Consider the following 19,688-nt stretch of genomic DNA (forward strand, 5'->3'; position numbering starts at 1 on the left):
GATGTAGTTCGGCATTTGAAAATTGAGACGTAGATATTTTTTAAAGTTATTACATGAACAGGAATTAATCTGCAACCTCCTTCCATGCACAATTCTTTGAACATTATAGAAGGGTTCATTTCTGAATGGGTGGGGCATGTTGTCTGAAATGAATCAACGATGCAGTAGTCATTCATGTAAGTTTCCCTAAAGCTTCTTCAAGTACTTCATCTGTGTATTGGTGAACTGCTCTACTTCAGCTAGTTCCCTAGGGGATCCCTGTGTGTTATGAAAGCATTTAGAAGCTGTGAGAAATGCCTGTTGTGTTTTTTTTTTCTTTTATTCTTTCATTTTTTTATTTTATTCTCTATCACAGCCTCATTAAAACTTGGAAACAATCTCAGGGTTGAGCAGATTGCTGTGATATCTACTGTCAGTGATTAACTCTTCGCTTATTGAAACCGGAGCAGGGAAAAAATGTTTTTTTGCGGATAATTGTTTAGATGCCAGCCCTGCATATGTGATATTCCCATTATGGAAACTGTATTTACATGGCTTTGTAAGAAATGCATTTTAAATACTATTCTGTATTTTATGTATTTTTTTTGGGGGGACAGAATAATGATATGGCAAGTTTTCATTATTTTTTAAGTACAAATGCAAATTCCTGTATATTGGAATGTAACAATGTAAATTTTTTGCATTTGTATATGACCCAAAGTCTGGTAAACATACATCTATCAGCCATAACATTATGACCACTGACGGGTGAAGTGAATAACACTGATAATCTCGTTATTATGGCACCTGTCAGTGGTGGGATATATTAGGCAGCAAGTGAACATTTTGTCCTCAAAGTTGATGTGTTAGAAGCAGGAAAATTGGGCAAGCATAAGGATCTGAGCGACTTTGACAAGGGCCAAATTGTGATGGCTAGACGACTGGGTCAGAGCATCTCCAAAACTGCAGCTCTTGTGGGGTCTTCCCGGTCTGTAGTGGTCAGTACGTATCAAAAGTGGTCCAAGGAAGGAAAAGCGGTGAACCGGCGACAGGGTCATGGGCAGCCAAGGCTCATTGATGTATGTGGGGAGCGAAGGCTGGCCCGTGTGGTCTGATCCAACAGACGAGCTACTGTAGCTCAAATTGATGAAAAAGTTAATGCTGGTTCTGATAGAAAGGTGTCAGAACACACAGTGCATCGCAGTTTGTTGCGTATGGGGCTGCGTAGCCGCAGACCAGTCAGGGTGCCCATGCTGACCCCTGACCACTGCCGAAAGTGCCTACAATGGGCACGTGAGCATCAGAACTGGACCACGGAGCAATGGAAGAAGGTGGCCTGGTCTGATAAATCACGAGTTCAAGATGTTGACTTGGCCTCCAAATTCCCCAGATCTCAATCCAATCGAGCTTCTGGACAAACAAGTCCGATCCATGGAGGCCCCACCTCGCAATTTACAGGACTAAAGGATCTGCTGCTAACGTCTTGGTGCCAGATACCACAGCACACCTTCAGAGGTCTAGTGGAGTCCATGCCTCGATGGGTCAGGTCTGTTTTGGAGTCAAAAGGGGGACCTACACAATATTAGGCAGGTGGTCATAATGTTATGGCTGATCGGTGTATACAGGCAGTTTGACAAGTTTTACTTAAGACTTTTAATTTGTTGTGCGTACCTGCTAAGAAATGCAGTGTAGATGTCTCCCTTTGTTGTTTCACAGCTTTGCTGCTCTCACATTGAGAGTTGTGGCTGAGAACAGCTGAGTTGCTTGATGTAATTGTCTATCTCTTCATCCTGAGAAGCCTGGAAGTGTACATCCATGGCGCTACAGAAGCAGCACTGTGTAACAAACACATCAGAATGTTGCACAAAACACGTCAAAAAAAATTCTCCTAAACAGTATGCTCAAGCCTAATTTATGTATGTCCTTTCAATGCAAATACACAGATAAACATTAAAATAAAGATGTCAATATAGTTTGACTGTAAAACAGGAATAAACATTTTGACAACGTAGAGTACCTTGTTTTTGAGAGCGGTGCAAGATGCCAATTAAAGGCAATTGAAGGTTCTACAGAATTAAGGAAATATACAAATATATTCCATGAAATATACTTTGATTTGTGTTCTAATATCCTTCAATTTCCACCCACAATATCTCAGAATCCCAGAATATATCATTCTACTTTAAATTGTGGCTTAAGATGTACTCACACCACAAACTATGATTCTGTTGTTTGTTGTCATTGGGGGAAATATTGCATTAAGTGCTTGAAAATAATCAATTTCTCAAAATGTTGTGTGTTATATAGTTGTCTTCTAGTGAAATATTTGGATAGAAAACTCCAATGAAGGAAGGCAAATACAACATATATTCTTTGTTATATGACTTTAACAATTATGTGCATGCAATGAACCTGGTGTTCAAATATGTAGAGGAGGCACCATTAGCCTCAGGTGTCTGTGATACGCCTGGTGTTTTCTGGACGCTTGGGTGATGGACTGGCGCTGGTGTTGAGGAATGAGATGGTTACTCAAGCTATCAATCTCCATCTGCTTTCCTGTGTTGTTCATCTGAGGAGCTGTATGTTCACTTTTTCAATGCCAATCATGACTCCTTATCATTTTTATAATTATAAGTGCACTGGAGGTTTTTCAAGGTGTACTGACTTGTTGCTTATAGTCTGTGGTGTGAGGCTGCAGTCCATGTAGGACACATGACAGTGGCGGCCAGGAGTTCAGTGCACCATGCTGTAGTTCTGGGGCAGCACTATAAAACCCTCCGGTTTAATGAGAGAGTCTCATGGGGGCTAGAAAGTGAAAAGGCACTGCAATTTAATCCATCATTGCACGGCTCCACACTGCCCGCTGTTTCAGACCAAAGACCTGCATTCTACGCCACTCTAATCCTGTTACTGTAACTCATTTCAAAAGCAAGATCTTTTCCCTTTCCTTTCTCTGGTCTTTTTCTGATGCTCCGCTCACCTGCTGAGTTTGAACAGCAGTTCCCCTTCAGTTGCGTAGGGTCCCAGCTGTTCTAATCCATCCGAGTGTATTTAACCCCTCGTCTCGCCTAAAAAATCATGACGGCAACCAATGAAACCAATGTTTTATGGTCTGCAACTGCAACAAGGAAGAGAAAAATTACATTTTCCAAGCAATTTCGAGTTCTTGAAATCCCAATTCGTAGTTCGTCTTTATGGAGGCAGATGAAGGAATTCTGGAGGTTGTGCTTTCCACAGTACTTTTCTGTTTTTGAATCTTTGAGCTTGTTTTGTGTTTTTTAAGAAAGGAATGTGCCTCACAACCATGAATGTTTCTACATTTGAACTTGGGAGCTGCTGCAGCAAATAAAGGCTCACTTAAATATTTGGACAGATTTTAAATGTTGTGAACAACAGCAGGCTCCCTTCCCTCTCAAAGGGAATTAAAGGCTCTTAGCGTTAATACTAACTTTTAACTCCCTGAAGTACTCTTAAACTAACGTGTGAAGTTTGTTTGTTGATAGTTCTGAAAAATCAGCAGGTTTAAATCTCTGGAGGAGAAAATGGAACAAACTGCTCCTGATGTAAATTTGCAAATCTGCCTAATTGTCACCACATTATACCCTTGAGTTTCTGATATTTAATCCTTCGCTCTGCACCATTACCAATTCCTAGGTGTGACATCACTGTGTTGCTTTCACTTCGGAGTATGGAAACAGCAATTGGAGAACAGTAAACAAGGCACAGTTAATAACTTGTATTTCTGAAATCCAAAAAAGGGTAGCAGCACGTTTAGAGATGTGTTTCGAAGAACTTCAGTCTGCACAAACTGCTGGAATTGCTAGAATCACAAACTCTTACACGTCATAAACATAAATCCTTTGTACTTACTTACATAAGACTGAGTGTCAACTTTATTTAATTCTTCTGTTTTTTGATGATTCAGTCCTATTTCGCTGCTCATTTGTTAAAATAGAAAAGAAAAACTCACTGTGCTACAAATATCAGTCGACATTAATAGAGCCCAATTTCCTGTGGGAGAAGACACTTCTGATGAACTGCTGAAGATAAATGTAAGACACAAATATTTTTAGTAAACGCGGATGTGTTTTTTTAATGTGCCAGGATTGTCCTCCGTTCAAAATGTCCTAATTACCAGCAAACAGTTTAGAGTAAATGTACATTATTAGGATACTTAAAGTTCTTAAACAACACCCACAGTTGTGAGAAGGAAAGCACAGTGAAGCGTGGCTGTCTCTGTCTCTTTAATTGTCAGACGACACATTTGTGTCAGTCTTCAGTTATCTGATATTGATGTTCTGTCACTGTTACAAACCTCTCTGGGATTGACTTGTTTCGTGTCAGTGTCTCAGGTGGAGATGACTGCAGAGAAAATCACATTCTCAAGTTAAATAAACAAAGAGCACACATCAGTTTGCTAATAAGTTATTTTTTGAATATTCATTTCAAACAGACAATATCATTAAATCATGTATAAGATATAATGTGGTTACTTGGCTTTTTGTCTTTCTCAAAGCTTGAGAAAGACAAAAATGTATATGCTATAAACAAACCCAAATGGAAAAATAATAAATTGTGTTTGACTCACTTCAGTATGTTTCCTTAAGGTCTTAGTAGAAATGTACAATAGTTATATGAACTGACAGCACTGCACAAACTTACACAAACACAAAGTCTCCTTGGTTGTGATTTTGTTAGCTGGAAGGGGATATTGTGTGCAATTATATCTGCTATAAACAACCCCTGGAGGTGACAAAGCACATTAGCCATCTAAACACTGTTCAAAGATGAGGCTATAAGACATCCACTGCACTTCTTGTTCTGACATCAGGAAAATGCAAATAGTACAGACAGGAGTGCTCATTAATAGTGAAATTATGTAACCTGGTTCCCTTGAGCCTTTTTAGTTAAAATCTCAAATCCCCAATACCCTAATTCCAAGACATTACTTCTAGTTCTGACCTACTGCAATGTACACTATGTTAGTGTAGGACATATGTTCCTTGTGCTGGTTGCTTAATGCTGATACAATGTGTGTACATTGTATTTCAAGGCCCCCAAGAAATGTTTAAGCATACCACCACTCTTGTCTCTTAAATTACTGGAGGAACACACACAGTAGTAAACACTGAAATAGAGATTAGCACAAGAGGCACTGTTCAGGACTGGACACAAACCCAGAAACCGAAGTGTACTGTGCAAAATACTGTATTTAAGTGGATGAAATGTACATAATATACCTCACATAAAATTGATATAGGTCTTGAAGTGTTTATGTTAAGTGGAGATGGTGCGTTTAGAGATGAAAACGCAAGACAATCACAACAGTTATGAATATCAAATAAATAAAAGAAGTAAGCCATCTTCTACTCATAACTGCTGTGGGAGTCTTGCATATTCTTCTGTGCAGTGTTGTTGAAGCTTGAACTCTCAGGGATCATTCAAGAAAGAGGGGGATGAGACTATTACCAATGAAAAGAGTACTGAAACAAAATTGAATAAAGCATTGTTTATATTGAGTGTTGAAAGTAATATCCTCTTATTTGAATCTGTTGATCTTGAGTTGCGTGTCAATTCTGGCCATTAGGTGGTAATGGTTATTTATTTAGTTATATGTCTTATGCCTTTATAGAGACAGCTTGACCTGCTATCACAACCTAGTATGCGCTCTTGAAATAATAAGCCTGTTTATATTTGTATCTAAAAAGTTGTTAGCCTTTGGAGAACACTTCTCAAACATGCAGGGTCACATTATTAAAATGTTTCCCCTCTGTGCAAAATGTACACTTTTCTTTGCCAATAATGAAAAAAGCACAATCAAGTTGGAAACTAGTTATTCAGGACTGTAACCTTTCAAGTCCCTGCAGACATTTCCTTCTTGAGTTTTGTAATATTGGAGTTGCACTGATTTTCCTTATAACAATAAATAAATACATGTAATCTAAAATTAATGTCTTATGTCTATATTTTAGCAGCCCAGGAACATTGTGAACTTTAAATGGTAAATGCTGATGCACATCAATTGTGAAAGAGAATTGTTGATATATATATATATATATATATATATATATATATATATATATATAGAGAGAGAGAGAGAGAGAGAGAGAGAGAGAGAGAGAGAGCTATAAATGAGAGCAAAATTCAGTGTGATATTTTTTAAATTCTCAAGCTGCGAATATAAATATGTACCTCTGCTGTTTGATTGATTGATTACAGAGGAGAGAGGTGAAAATTAAGAGGAAAAAAATGACATGCAACTCTTTTAATTAGTGAGTCTTTGAGACTAAATCTGTAGATGTCGCCACATTTTTTAAAGTAGTGGAAGAATGTACCAGTGCATCAAAAGTAATAAGAATTGTAAGCAACTTATTTACTCTAAATGCCATTGTTGAAAATAACTCCGTCTTGTGCCAACACTTGCTTTTTCACTCATTGACATACTAACATTTAAAAGCTCCATAACTAATTTTATTAAAAGCATCAAATGTTAATATTTATTTAAAACACATTCGATTTGTATTAGACATGTAGGAAAACCTAACAGTAAAAAGCTACAGTGCAATATTATAATAAAGCTTTTAACAGGGAAATCAAGAATGTTAACATTAAAGGCTCCTAATTAACTAGATTGCATGCAAACTTGTGAGACAATTTATTGAAACATTAGCACCATGTCTTATGACTTTGTTCAGTAATTACTGAATACCTGAGTGAGAATTTTTGTGGGTGAAAACTGACCTTTAATGAAAATGGCAGCATCTCGGTGAACATTGGAATATTTATGTGTTTTGATTGCATTTACATTGTAACATTAATCCTGTTACTTGCCAGACACCTCTGTTGTTTTCCCTGCATTAAGTTTCCATCCGATACTTTTTGCATTGTGACTATGGAAAGAAACAGATAGCATAAGGTTTTGGTGAATAGATGTATGTTGTCTTCTTCTTTCCCATGTAAGAGTAGAGGATGTAGCATTTGAGCTCAGCTGCTGATGTGATATGGTGATGCATTTGCATCAAGAACTAAGAAAGAAATCTACTATATATTGATTTGTACCGTGATTGCTGTTGACATGTTGTGTCAGGTGATTGGTGGTCAGCGCCGTCTCACAGTCCAGCTAAGGAAACAATGCACTTGATTTCCAGCCAGAGACTCAGCAATTGAGAATGAGAAACAACATCCAGCAATCAGACTGGCCCCACTCTAATGTGTAGAAAATTGTGCCATGGAAATCAATGTAAAAGATTGTGTTTTCAATGTGTAGAAAATAACGTCATTGTAGGGCTACTATTGACCGGCAGTTAATGTTAGAGTTTTGATTATTAGTGGTTCACTTTATCATGTGAAGGAGCAGGTGCTGTGCTCACAATGAATGACAAACCCCACAGAATGAATGAAACAATCATTAATGTACACTGATCAGCCATAACATTATGACCACTGACGGGTGAAGTGAATAACACTGATAATCTCGTTATCATGGCACCTGTCAGTGGGTGGGATATATTAGGCAGCAAGTGAACATTTTGTCCTCAAAGTTGATGTGTTAGAAGCAGGAAAAATGGGCAAGCGTAAGGATCTGAGCGACTTTGACAAGGGCCAAACTGTGATGCCTAGATGACAGGGTCAGAGCATCTCCAAAACTGCAGCTCTTGTGGGGTGTTCCCGGTCTACAGTAGTCAGTACCTATCAAAAGTGGTCCAAGGAAGGAAAAGCGGTGAACCGGCGACAGGGTCATGGGTGGCCAAGGCTCATTGATGCACGTGGGGAGCGAAGGCTGGCCTGTGTGGTCCGATCCAACAGACGAGCTACTGTAACTCAGATTGCTGAAAAAGTTAATGCTGGTTCTGATAGGTGTCAGAACACACAGTACATCACAGTTTGTTGCGTATGGTGCTGCGTAGCCACAGACCAGTCAGGGTGCCCATGCTGACCCCTGTCCACTGCCGAAAGCATCTACAATGGGCACGTGAGCATCAGAACTGGACCACGGAGCAATGGAAGAAGGTGGCCTGGTCTGATGAATCATGAGTTCAAGATGTTGAGTTGGCCTCCAGATTCCCTAGATCTCAATCCAATCGAGCGTCTGTGGGATGTGCTGGACAAACAAGTCCGATCCATGGAGGCCCCACCTCGCAACTTACAGGACTTAAAGGATCTGCTGCTAATGTCCAGATACCACAGCAGATACCACGTCCAGATAACGTCCAGATACCACAGATACCAGAGCACACCTTCAGAGGTCTAGTGGAGTCCATGCCATGACGGCTCAGGGCTGTTTTGGAGGCAAAAGGGGGACCTACACAATATTAGGCAGGTGGTCATAATGTTATGGCTGATCAGTGTAGGTTTGTATGGGGAGCCAAATTCACATTTAGGGATATGAAATTAATTTAGAGGTATTTGGACATTATTTCAAGTTATCTCTAATTGTTTTGAGATATCTTCCAATAGGTCAAGATATCTTTAAATTAATTCACAAGGTATTTCCAGATATCTCAAAACATGTTTCAGAAATCTCTACATAGATAGGAGATTATTTTGAGATATCTTTAAATTAATTTGAGATCTTGAATTACATTTAACATATCTCTACACAGATTTGAGTGAGATATCTGCAATTCATTTCAAGATATCAGCAGTGTGGAGTAGTGGTTATGTCTCTTGACTCTGGAGTGGAGGGTCATTGGTTTAATCCCAGGTGAGGGACACTGTTGTTGTATCCTTGAGCAAGGTGCTTTATTTTGATTGCTCTAGTAAAAACCCAGCAGTATCAATAGGTAATGGTATGTATAATGGTATATGTTGTGATATATTGTAACAATTGTAAGTCACCCTGGATAAAGGTGTCTGCTAAGAAATGTTATAATAATAATAATATTTTGAAGTTATCTGAAATACATTTCAAGATGTGTCTAAATATTAATTTGGCTTGCCATGATAGGTGTGCCATTAATACGCCAGATGTGCTGAGGCTATTCAGTTCCCTAATGGTGTGAAAGCTTTGCACATGCCACAGTTTAATTGAATTAACTGTTTTCATAACAGTGCTTATGCTACCAAAACACACAATCAACAACATAAAAATCAGGATGAGTACAAATGAAATGGAAAATAAAACATATTTCTCAATCTTTGACAAACTGTTTTAATACACCATCTGAATTGCTCCTGCACATTAGGGAACTGCATTACATGAACACATCTGGCTTATTAACAGTAAACCCAACATTTGCTAAATGATTGTTTCATTAACTACTGTAATTCAGGAGGGTTTGGCTTTAATTGTGAAATAGCAGCAAACAAAACAACACTCTTGTCTGAAATCTCAAGGTTTAACTTATGCAGTTATTTTTTTTTTCTAATTCTAATTCTAATTCTACATCATTTTGATTTCATTATTTATTTACAGAGAATTATCCACTACTTTTGTTGTTTGTTTGTTTGTTTTCTACCCTCGATTAGTAATTGCCGGTTGTTAGGCATATCAAGGTACTGTGGAGAGGTAAAGATAACATAGTCCTGGAAAAAGTACAGGTTCCACATTTGCAAGTCTGTATCACAAACACCAGAGCTATTGGAAGACTGACAAACCCTCGCTGATGAAACTGCAAGCTCTCAGGCAATTGGTCGTTTGGGTGTTAAGCCAAACAAACCCCAGCTAATTCTGAGCACAGCCAACTCCAGGAGCACTCGGCCCTTCTGGGATTTAAATTACACAGCCCAGGCACGGATTTCCGATCTCTGGAGTACGAGGCCGAAGTTGTGAGACGTCTACTGGTTGAACCACTGTGTAATTCTCAATATGCCTCCATGCCCATCTATGTGATTGTATTAGAGAATATTATCTTTGTCGCTAGATCTTAAGGCAGCGTATACGAGAAAGGATTGTGGATCGTGATAGTGAGATGCACTGTGTTAGAGCAGTTTAGACCTTGTGGCCTTTCAGTCAGTATATATTATATCGAGCTGTATATAAGAGAGGAAGCTGTGATGACCATGAAAATAAAGGGCATGCTTTGGGATAACAAGAGATGAGAGCAGAGAGTGCTTGCTTGAGACTATTATCAGCAGATCAAATCCTTAAGCAGCCGCCACACTCCCATACAGCAGAGCGAGATGAAATTTGCAGCTGAGGGAAACAGCCACTCCTAATGCAGCAAACAAGCTTAGTGCTAGAGCACAGTGAATTATTTTACAGACAGATAAGATAACTGGCTTACTGTTACGAAGCCTAATATTCATATTTTCAACCCCCTTGAACTTGTCTTGTGCATTAGCAAGCCTGTGGGTGATCAGACTGAACTCAACGTAAGAGCTGCACATGATATAAGAAGCCTTTAATCTGGTCTTATTGAAAGAAAAAGATTTTAAATTCTGGATACACAATTACTATATGTAATCAAACTAATATGGTAGTCACTTATTAAAATGTGCTCTCCTATGCAGGTGTTCTGTGTGTAAATGAAGATATAAGACTAAGATATTTTACTTTTACACATAGTAATAATCAATGTTGCACCCATTTCATGATTTAACCCCTTAACCCCCGGGTCAGAGTACTGCATTACATATTATATGTGAAATCACCCTTAAATTGCTTAAAAACAAAACAATAAACTGACAAAAAATTAAAAACCTGTTTTCCAAAGAACATTACAAAGTGCAGTAATACAACAATTACACAATACAATAAATATATGCATATAATACTGTAAATAATATTATTAGGAAACATTTGACTCTAGAGCAGCAAACATATTGGTATGGATATTTACATGCCTATTTTGTTTGTTTAAGTGCCTATAAAACATTATTCATGTTTATTTGCTGTATGTAGGGGGTTATGAAGGTATAATATAGTTAATTTGTTTCAAACTAATACCTGTGATGGACACTCAGGTATAAGCTGAATATTTAGAACATGGGAAACACTGAATATCCCAAATGTTACTTATACTGTGTAGGAAAAGTGGGTTTTAACAGTGGCAGAAAACGGTGTATGTGATTATTTATATAATACAATGTTCCTAAACAATCCCACATGTATGCCCATTTAAGCAAAGGCTGTTTGACTGGTTAGTTATGAGCCCAATTAGTATCTCTGAACTTTTATAAAAAACAAAAATCTCTGTTTGACTTAACCTATAGAAAAGTCAGGCAACTGCAGGAAGTGGAGTTAGTGGAGCAGTAGCGGGTGGTGTAGTGACAGGAGACACGTGTGCTGTAGAATTGATAACTCTACGGCGCCAGTCTTACAGTTGTTGAGAGCAAAATACAATTGAAGAAATGCTAAAGTGGTTTGGTCTTGTCACACACATGGGAATGGATGGGTTGGAGTAAAGAAATGGCAAGATGGAAATCAGTTGAAAGAAAAAGTATTATTTTGATGGTTGTAGTACTGTACAGGAAAGTAAAAGTGTAACCAAACATAAATGGCTACAACCTCTATTTCTTTCAGTAATGTGGTTGTGAAAACTACAGAATACTGAATCGTTGTATAAGTGATATTCTATATCCTTCAAGAAAATAAATTAGTGCACTGATACACCTCACAGATTTCAAATGCTTATAGCCACAATCCTAACAGATGAAATACCTGAATATGATCTTAGTAGACAACGAGTCTACATACACACTTTTCTGACAACCATTCATAAGATAATGAGTTATGCACTGTGCACAGGCTGAGCAAAGTTAAGATCAAGCTTAATTATACGATTTGCCTTGATTCACCTGAAGTGTATTGAAATGTATTTCTGGGTATATCGTTAAACCTCACATTGGTAGGAAGAACATTAATCAGCGGTTCCTGGTACAAGGTGTTCTAGTTTGTCATTTCTCCAGACACGAGCTGGGATTAAATTGGTCATACTCATAAAAATGAAAAAGTAAAAAAATAAACCATCTGTGCTAGGAAACCTTAGAAGTATTAGGTCAGATAACCAATGGTGGGAAATCAAATAATAATAATTATATTTTTACATTTTTTTTAAGCTTAGCTTTGAGAAATAGTAAGAAATGTTGGCCAGCACCAGCAAAAGAGGCAAGAGCAGAATTTAATCAGCACTTTAGTACGTCTGGTGTTTATTTTATAGAGCCTACTTATGCATCCCAAATGATTTTGTTCACATTGCAAAAATGAACACTAAAGCCTTGCAAAGTCATGGTGAAAGAGTATGTATTAAATGACTGGCAGGTGAAAGATGCTGATTGGGTATGATCCAGCTGCCACCACAAATCCCAATTATCTTTTAATCCTTCAAAAAAAAAAAATCCAAATAGATTAATCTATTTTCTTCTTCTTGGCTTCATTGATGGGGCCATGCTGGGTTATACTTTTATTCCCTGAAAGCTCCGTTAGTTATTATTAAAATAGTTCCCTGTAGAGTGTGGATTAATAATTATATTGTGCATTAATAATTATGCACTCAATTAAAATGGATTCTTCATGGAGTTTAAGAATGCTGGAATCAAACAACTTTACAAAGTTCTACTGTTCTTTTTTAAACTACTTGAAAAGGTTATTCTCACTGCAGAGCACCCCTAAATAGGTAAATTCATTATCAGTAGTCAAATGTAATGTTATGACATGGAATGGATTGTGTTTTCCCTTTTCTAAAACTTTCAAAAGTAAACACATTTCACAGATTATAGACAGTGTACACAGTTGTTGTTGTTTAATTTCATAATATGTATTGTGACAGTACTGAAGATGTGAAGGCGGACCGTTTTTTATTGAAACCATATTATTTTCGAATGTCTTCATAAATCTGTCTTGTTGATCTTTGTGTCAAAAGTAATATGGCTCCTTTGTGAACACAATTGAGTCTGTGTTTTGTCAGCTGTATATAATAGCATGTACATTTAAGCTTATTGGACAAGACACCTTCCTGTTGTGGCAGGCAATGACAAGCAAACTGTCTTGAAGATAATAAAAATGGCTTCTACAGCAATTAAATCTGACTAAAGAGAAAGAGGTGAACTGCGTTTATAATTAGAATTGCAATGAACCCAGCTGATGTGGAATATAAATAAATAAAATGTATAATCAAATAAGCTGCCGTATCTGTGTGCTGCGATTTTGCCGTAAAGGGATTTGACAGCACCTCAATTAAAGCAGCATTACAAAGTCATTGTCAGCATTCTGGATCCTCTTAATTAAGAAGCATACACAAGAAGCACAGACAGGAAAAGCAGAAGATAAATTGCATTAAGAAACAGGGGGGAAAAAAAGCTTGGGGATTTAATCTCATACAGGAGTCGTGTTAGCCTGAAAAAAAATATTGAATACCCACGTTCTTCTTTTGTATTTTCATATGTGTATTGTTTGCTCTCAAGCTGGACTATTGTATTTTTAAACTATCAATTCCTTCCACATTTTAGCTTCAGGCATAGTAATGACTTACCCAGGTTTTTAGTTGGCATAAATCTTGTGCAGATTCACAACCAACAAATATGAAGATCCTTAATCTAGCTGTGCTTCCTGTCCCAATGTTTTTTGCTTTGCTCAGTTGCTAGATGCATCAATTAGATCTTAATCAATATCTCAACATTGAAAGGGGGTGTTCTTCTTAGTTTGATGGGGAAAGGTATTTTTAAACCCTAATGGTGCCTACGTTGAGTTTCCCCAGCTGTATTCACTCCCACTAAAATCCAAATCATTTTTACCACTTAGCTTTGCACGGTCAGGTTAATCAGGCCTGTAGCTGTTGTAGCAGGGATTGAATTCCTGAGCAGAGGCAAATATTTCTGATTGATGTAAATGTGATCTCATTCAGATGCTGAAATATTGATTCTTGCTTTTGCTTTGAGCTGGACTGTTATTGTCAAGGAGTACTTTTGAGTCCAGCTATGCCTCCGTAAACCAATGAGATTTATGATCTTTGGTTTGCTTGGCTTGGTGTATCAATACGCCCACATGGCTGCATACACTACAAAATAGTACAGGCAGCCTTGTGCTTTTTTGTTGTGATTGTTCAGCAGTTAAACAAGATCTGCATGCATTCATTTCTAGAGAGGGTGGTCTTGTTACTCTAAATGTCCTCCTTACACCCCCCAATGCCTTTGAGACCTGATCTTTAATCTTTGAGCTTTGAAGCCTCCGGTTCCTGCTGTGGTTTCCCAAGGGCTAGTTCCTTGTCAGGGGAATAAGATAGGCAGACTCATCTTTGGACATGAAAAAAAAAGATTGAGTCAAACCAATGTGTTGACTTCTGCCTCCAACTGTGTTTGCAGTGTCTACTATGGATGTGCATCCTTTGCATCTTTATGGCCTTTACGTCTTTGAAGCTTGCAGAAGAGTTTGTGAGCTGCGTAATCTGTAGAAAACTTTTTAAGTTGAAGTGGTTTGCTGTGTGTGTGTGTCTGTTGTGCGGGGAAGCTTGCCGTGTGGAAATTGCATGTTGATTGGTGTGATGAATGCTTGAACCTCAAGCTGTCTTGCAAAGATAGTGTGACAAAGTTGAAGTGGTGCACATGAGGAGCATTTGGAGTAAACTCTAACCGTCAAGAGCTGCAATTTGTATAAGGAATGAAGCTGCCAACTCATTTAAAGTTGAATTTCATTATATTACACCCAAAGTAACTCTGCCCCGGCAGTGTTGAATATATTTTTAATAACAAATGACACCTCACCAGTTTATGAAAAAAAGTACAGTCATGTTCCTATATCATGTAGGTGTATTATAAATATATATATAAAAAAAAAACATTTTACATGTTAAAGTAATGTTTATTCAACAACATGAAGGAAAATTTCAAGAGCAAGCCCACATTATAAAAATTATAATTATAATTTTTAATTACTTAGTTTTTCTCCTAGAAGACTTAAACTAGAGTTATCCCGCTGTGGTATTAATGCAATGGGTGAACATTATTCATTTTAGTATATTGAACACTGTCCACAAAGTGCAGAAAAAAAAGTTAATTAAAATTAATATAACGACTACTTCAACACGATGTGTAAACCAAAACACAAATTGATATACAGATAGTAAAACAGATCTACCTGTCTGTTATTTGCCTTTTTAAACATATACTTTTACTGTTTTGTATTTCAGAGCAAAGTTACCATGATTCCAAGCCCCCTCAGACTAATCCTGAGTCTCACTTTGCTGTACACCGTTTATTACATTTAATGAGCCCTATGTTATGTGTTATATGTTTCTAATCAATCACCCAGAACAAGTCACCAGTATACAGACATTGAACTAAATGTTTTTTTTTGTTAACAAACCTATCTTTACCTAAAAACAGCAGATACAGGTCAGTGGAATCAATAGCACTGGGGGCATTGTTTTGGGTGTGGTGAGATGGCGGAAAACAATGACTTCACTCTCACTATCACTTAACATTGACTGAACATTATTCATTATTATTATTATGAATATTTATTTCTTAGCAGATGCCCTTGTCCAGGGTGACTTACAAAATATCTGAGCGTGTATTCATGCATATAGATTAGTGGTTGGGCCCTGTAGTGAAAACTGGTTGGATTCTGGGTAATGTCATTAACTACCAATGATTGGAAGTTCCCCATGAGATGGTGCACAATTGGCCATGTGTTGTGGGGGGTAGTAGTCGGTGCTGTGAGCTTGCAGTTTAAACACTTCATGTTGTTTCAGTCCTCCATCTGATGCTTTATCTGCACTGTTTGCACTATGGGATTCCAATGCGAAAAGAAGCATATTGTTGACAATACACAGTTATAGAGGGCACTTGAGTGTGGTCTCACACAATGCTAGTTCAAGGGTGGTAGACCTGGACCAAGTTGGTTTAAAGCTGGTAAACCAGATTGACGGTTGAGAAAAAGAATAATTGTGGACTGTATTTTAAAAATAAAAATATCTATTTGGTTGTCTTTAAACTGGCTAGTCCTATTGTGTTATAATTGTCTGCATGTTTTTCTCCCTCTTCGTTATTGTAATGCGTATCTGTTTTTCTTCTTTCTTTCAGTCAGCAGGCGGGCTGGTGCTGAGAGCGAGAGGGAGAGTGCAGAAAAGACCCCAGCGAACTCGGTGAGTATCTTTTTATGGACAGGGCACATGTGGTGTTATTTTTATTTTTCTGTCTTGTTTCTTGTCTGTCTCTTTTATTGCCTCCTTGAGATATAAAAAAGAAACATGATAGAGTTAAAACACTGAGAAAGGCTGTGCAAACACAACAGATTAGTTAACTTTTGTCAGTCCTGCATTTTAAATCCAGTGCTGGGGCCCACATGAAGCAATTTGCTGGTTTCCATTTCAGTTCCTGGGAGATTTTGTGATACCACCTCACAGAGGAAAACACATAACTGGATAATTGGTCTCAAGAGAAGGGCAATGACTGGTGGGAATTTAAGAAATGCCACATTGTCAGTCAGGAAGATTTTTGCTAAAGTTAAATATTTTTTTAAAAATAGACATTCATGTCACACTGGTGAAAAGTGCTTAAGCTGAAGGTGCAGCTTAAGTACATAAAATACTTCAAGTTACAAGTTTAGCATTATCAAATCATAATACACATCCTGGCAATTACTCCTGGCCATGATAAAATTACATCATTATTTATGAATGTTTATCTGAAAAAGACGTATTGCTTGAAAAGTTAATTTAAGGGATGTTGTTGGTAGCTTTCATCACTGAAATAGGTTCATAACTCAGATTAAAAATGATAGATGTAGATTGCCCAGAGAAGGGGGATGTGTGTTTCTGTTTAAATGATGTCAGATACAATAATTGAACATACAGAACTAATGAATTCCCATGTTGTCATTCACTTGCTGCATTTTGCAATTGTCAGTATGTAAAATACAAATGCATACACAGATATATGCAATTATAAACCATTGTTCTTCATTTGTTAAACAAATCAAAAGGAATAGGTACAGTATGTTTTAGGAAAGAAAAGCAGCATCAGTCTTGCTTTAGATTGCTTTTCCTGATCTTATTTGTGCCGAAATACCTTTCTGTGTGTGTTTGTATTTATGAAGTGCCAGCATACCACATGGGGTGTTTTCAAGATGAGCTACTTGATCCTACCTGTGAGTTTCCTTTCACACACTCTGCCCTTTTCTTTTTAAGATAGCAGTGGAAGCTGGTTATTTCTCAGCTTTGCTTTTAGATATGATCCACATACCGTCTTGAGCACAAGTTGAAAGCAAGAGGGGCTCTTACCCTACCTGTGAAACAGCAGATCTGCCCAACTTGAAATAGAGATTCTGTGCTTTTCTCTTCTTTTTGAAGTGTGCAACTGGGGAGGTGCACTGGGTTCTAAGGCATGCTCTACCATTCATCAGTATTGTCAGGATTGTAAGATGGCTGGCTAAGGCAATGAAAATACTTCAGTACTGGGGCTTTGCGGGGAGATAACAGGGTTGGATTCTCCACAGCCAAATTCTTCAGAGGGGCTCAATGACTTAATAGTGTCAAGGCTGGTAATCACCCATGTAGGGAAAGTCGTCAAGAAACAAACAAACACACAAGATGTTTCCTACACACAAGGAAACAAATGAAGAGCGGCACTGTGTTTCGAATGGACAAGATAGGAGTGTTTTATCCCCATCCTTGTGCTGGGGAGTGTTGGCCCCCATTCTGTTTCCATCCTACTTATTATGTGTTTATTTTTCTCGGAAGCCCAGCAGTGAGATTTGGAAAGCAGTAATCCATACTTGCCAGGCTGGATAAAAATTTTGAGCAGCAGTCAGGGGATAACAAGACAGGCAGACATTGATGGTGAAAGCAATTCGAGTCGATGAGCTGGATATTTGTGTTTAGTGCGGTGACGTTCGAGGCACTTTGAAAGCGAGCAACGCTGTGACAAAAAAACAAAAAACAAAGGAATTGCAGAAGCTGCGATCCTTTGTTCATCTTTGAAGTCATCGCCCTTCCCTTCTCTCATTGCTTACGATCAATAAAAGGCCTTCACAGCTCGTTTCAGCAGAGAGGGTATACAAGAGCTACATGTTACTGATATTAATCTATTACGGTTACTTTTTATGGATCCAATATGCCATCTACGAGAGACCTTTAATAAATGCAACTCTAAGCTGTTTGAGGAGCAGATTAGCCCCAGTCTAAGGTTTCGCTTGAAATATAATTATTGTAAAAGCTCTCCCCTCAAATATCCATTACCCCTCCTGTGCGTTATTCAGAACCACACAGAAGAAAGTTGAGACTTTATTTATTTATATCCTCCCATTACCCTAGTAGCTCAGTGCAGCTCCTCTCTTTCCCTTTCCCTCCCTCTCTCTCTCTCTCTCTCTCACACTAATCTGTTTCTATTGTGTATGAGAATAAGACATTTCCCTCCATTTTGTGTTTATTAGAAATCAAATCCAATTGTGCAGTCTTTGTATGTACCTGCCAAACCGGTTTGGTTACCTACGGGCAGCTCACAGATGTAGAATCAAGGTGCCTATTATGAATACACTGAGCCATACCCGGGCTTAACAATGAACATGATTGTCTTGCCATCTACAGATTGTATTGACACCTAATTTCTTCCTTGGTGTAGAGGCTGTATATCAGGTTATATCGAACACAATGTTTACAGCAGCCCAGAATTGATATTTTATAATGCATCTTCAGGAATTCCTGCTGAAAGCAATTTCAATATACAGATATTCAGCATTAACCTTTGGTACGATTCTTTGAAATCCATCAGTCGGATATCATCATGATATGTACACTATATGACCAAACATATTGGGCACAATGCTCTTGCAAGGTAATAGATTGGGCGCCAGATATTGTTTTCACCGCAGGAATGGCAGAACATGGCTACGGCCATCAGGCAAAAAGTTTTCTGCAGGCATTGATATCATGAGTTGGCCTTTGCCTTATCATTTTTTTTTAAGTATATAGAGGGTTTAATTTTATATGCACATTGGATGTAAATCAGGTTCCATCATACTCGAAGATGTGCTCCTACCCAGACACTGAGAGTACAGCATCAGCTATATATATATATATTTCTATGGGTTAAGGCAGTTTTTTATACAAAATATGCAAATGATTCTACTCCAAACCATTCTCTTCTCACATCAGTGTGTGTTAGAAAAGAACAACGGCATAATGAAGTAGCATTCAGAAGAAAGTGTGTATGAATTCCTCAGTGATAACAAGGGTGTAGTGTAAACGTGGTAACATTTACACTGTTCTTCCTCACGGAATTTCATGTGGCTTTGTAAATAACACTTCACAGAACTTTTAGGGCGTGTTTAAAAGAAAGAAAAGAAAGAAACTGCATAGTCAGCTCTACCAAGAGATTTTTTTTCCTTTTCATTTTTCTTTTCTTGTAATAGATGCAGACACCTTTGCAAGTAAGCCTTTATGCTGGCTCCATTCTCATTAATTCTGGAAACAAAGACACATTCGGCAGCTGTTATTACAGTAACCCCTATCTAATGAAACGTACTTACATTTTTAAAAACAATGCAGAAAATTAGCAAGTAAATAATGAAATCCAGTGTCAACCCTTGACACTATTAGTTAGCTTTCAATCTGTGGTTATTATTTGTTGTCTTTAATCTTTTTTTTGTTTATAATGACATTGAGAATGTTTGTCACGGTGCGCATGGTTTTCATAAGATAGTGCAACATTGGGTATGCGGTTAATTTAAAAGCAGTTCACTTCCTAGTCTACATTGTTTCTTATAAGATGTATGCAATTAAATAAATTAGATTGACACCACTGTCGCCTACTAGGAATCAGTTCCTTGCCAG

At 37.8% G+C, this 19,688-nt stretch overlaps 1 long non-coding RNA gene across 1 annotated transcript in view; it reads left to right on the forward strand.

Moving 5' to 3' along the window:
* Positions 1–16,002, forward strand: part of LOC136750559 (uncharacterized) — a 49,843-nt gene extending 33,841 nt beyond the window's left edge. The window contains exon 3 of the long non-coding RNA XR_010816893.1: positions 15,940–16,002. This is a non-coding gene — a long non-coding RNA (uncharacterized LOC136750559). The remainder of the gene's footprint in view (positions 1–15,939) is intronic.
* Positions 16,003–19,688: the final 3,686 nt, after the last annotated feature.

This window comes from Amia ocellicauda, chromosome 5 (assembly GCF_036373705.1).
Source record: "Amia ocellicauda isolate fAmiCal2 chromosome 5, fAmiCal2.hap1, whole genome shotgun sequence".
Classification (NCBI taxonomy): Eukaryota; Metazoa; Chordata; class Actinopteri; order Amiiformes; family Amiidae; genus Amia; species Amia ocellicauda.